The 2,809-nt window shown below is 34.7% G+C and overlaps 1 pseudogene; it reads left to right on the top strand.

Annotated features, from left to right (window-relative positions):
* The first annotated feature begins 208 nt into the window (after positions 1-208).
* On the top strand, positions 209-1,179 carry LOC131405557 (olfactory receptor 4F3/4F16/4F29-like; annotated as a pseudogene).
* Positions 1,180-2,809: the final 1,630 nt, after the last annotated feature.

Below are 2,809 nucleotides of genomic sequence, written 5' to 3'. Positions count from 1 at the left end.
TAAGCATGGAAAAATTTCTGGTGCTGGCTCTCTGTGATTCTTGTACTATGTAAACTCTAAGTAACTGTGTAAAATAGCAAGACGATCTTTATTTTTTTGACATTTGTGTCACTCCCTAGCCAAAACTTCCCTTTCAACTTAAAAATTATATTTCTCTCCCTCTTATGCTCTTCAGGTAACTTCAGGGTCAGCCTTGCACATGAAGTTGATGGATGGAGGAAATCATTGAGTGGTGTCTGAATTTTTGTTGCTGAGACTCACCAGTTCTTGGGAGATTCAGATTTTTCTTTTTCTGTTTTTCACAGTATTTTATATAGCAAGTATGCTAGGAAACCTTCTCATTGTGATCGCAATCATCTCAGACATTCACTTGCACTTCCCCTGTACATTTCACTGGCAAATCTCTCCTTCATTGATACAAGTGTTTCCAGCATTGCAACCCCGAAGATGATTTATGACCTTTTCAGAAAATATAAAGTCATCTCCTTGAAAGGATCTATTACTCAGATGTTCTTTATTCACACTGTTGGGGGTACAGAGGTGGTGCTGCTCATAGTCATGGCCTATGACTGATGCATTGCTATCTGGGAGCCCCTCCACTACCTGACCATCCTGAGCCTAAGAATGTGCTGTTCCCTTTTGGCTGTTGCTTGGACCATTGGACTCATCCATTCTGTGGCCCCACTGGCTTTTGTTGTAAACTTATCCTTTTGTGGGCCCAACAAAATGGATAGCTTTTATTGTGATTTTCCTCGGTTCATCAAACTTGCATGTGCAGACACATATAGATTGGAGTTTCTGGTCACTGCCAACAGTGGTTTCATTTCCATGGGCACCTTCTTCATCTTGATTGCGTCTTACTTCTTCATCCTGGTCACAGTTTGCAAACACTCTTCAGGTGGTTCATCCAAGGCCCTCTCCACTCTTTCAGCTCACATCACTGTAGTGGTCTTTTTCTTTGGTCCTTGTATTATTGTCTATGTGTGGCCATTCCCTACCTTACCCATAGATAAATTTTTAGCCATTTTTGATACCCTTGTCACTCCTTTTATGAATCCTATTATCTATACATTTAGAAATAAGGAGATGAAGGTGGCAATGAGGAGACTGTTTGGTAAGGTTTTAAATTTCAGGAAGAGTTCTTTCATGCACAGTCCAAGAAATTCAGATTCATCTTGACTACTCTTGGAAATTAATCTCTTTACACTTTTCACAAATCTTTTCAGTTTAGTTAGTGATTTCAATAGCTGTTGTGAAATCTTTCCTCAAGGACTCTGTTCTGGTCAGTTTTTCATAGAGACCCTTGCTCTAAGGATCCTGAAAATATTGAGGAGGAGTCAATTTAGCCTTGGAATGTGATGTCCTTCTAGTGTATTATCAAAGACTTTGGTGAAGGCTGAAATCTCACATTCTGGGCACATTTTCCATTAAACAAAATGTTGGATACTCTTCTCTTTGGTAGTGACTCTTAAAGACATGTATCTCCTAATATACATATGTACTATTATTCATGATCTTTGAGTTTTTCAGTGTCTATACACCTGGTGGAATGAGCAAAATGAAGATAATTGCCTAGGTACCTTTGAAAATGAGACTTCTAACCTCTGGATTTGCCCATCCACACTAAGATTTAGATAGTACTATGGTTTTAGATTTAGTTAGGATTGGAAGGTGAAATTTGGGATAAATCGTAGAGGGACAACTCAGAAAACTTTAAAGTTATTAATTAACCAAATGTTTTGAGACCAACAGATATAAATTCCTACATCACTAACGGTGTATGATCATTATTTTTACACCAATTATTTCCTAAACAACTATGATTATTTTTATATGGCAAATAAAACTATGTGAATATCAAAAAATTATAAATGTATTGAATATTTTGGAACTAGAAGAGGTAACATTGGTTTATGAATAAATGAATAAAATGCAAAATATTCCTATATTATGTGAACCAGGTTTATAACTAAATGAAAAACAAATACAAAGTGTAAAAATTAAAAATAAAATTTATTACAAAACTGGAGATATAAAGCTATAATGAAGCAATATATTAAACTTTCCATGTGATAAAATGTATTATATATAATGATCCTAAAATAAGTATATTGTTCAGAAATAGTATAAATAACTATTCAAAGAATAACTCACTTTTCTTTCTGAGTTAACAAATGTATAGGGACAGGTGTGGAGTGAAGGTATTATTATTCACATGTAGGTTGGTCAACTTGTTATGAAACTAGCCTGCCATCTGTGAGCAGCCAAATGATCATCATCAACAGTAGACTCTTAGTAAAAGATGGGAAGAGTAATATTCAAGGTTGCGATCAATGTTTCTGACAAATCTTGAGCCTCACCCCTGCACAAATTTGCCAGTGAATCTCAGGTGAAAGATCCGACCCTCTCAAGCTTGAGGAAAGATATATTGGCACTCCTCACTTGTAGTCCTTGGCTTTGTGTATTACAAATTTTCTTCTATTTTTTATTGTTATAATTGATATATAACATTATATTAGTTCCAGTGTACAACATAATGATTTGATATTTGTGTATCTTGTGAAATGATCACCACAGTAAATCTAGTTAACATTCATCAGCACACACAGTTACAAATTTCTTTTTCTTATGGTGAGAACTTTTAAGATCTATTCTCTTAGCAACTTTGAAATATACAATATGGTATTATTAACTACAGTCACCATGTTGTACATTACATCACCAGGACTTATTTATTTTACAACTGGAAGTTTGTACCATAATTTTTTTTTTTTTTTTTTTTTTTTTTTTTTTTTTTTTGTGAGGAGAT

This window comes from Diceros bicornis, chromosome 5, assembly GCF_020826845.1.
Source record: "Diceros bicornis minor isolate mBicDic1 chromosome 5, mDicBic1.mat.cur, whole genome shotgun sequence".
In the NCBI taxonomy this organism is placed as follows: Eukaryota; Metazoa; Chordata; class Mammalia; order Perissodactyla; family Rhinocerotidae; genus Diceros; species Diceros bicornis.
This window is presented reverse-complemented; position numbering and strand designations above follow the sequence as displayed.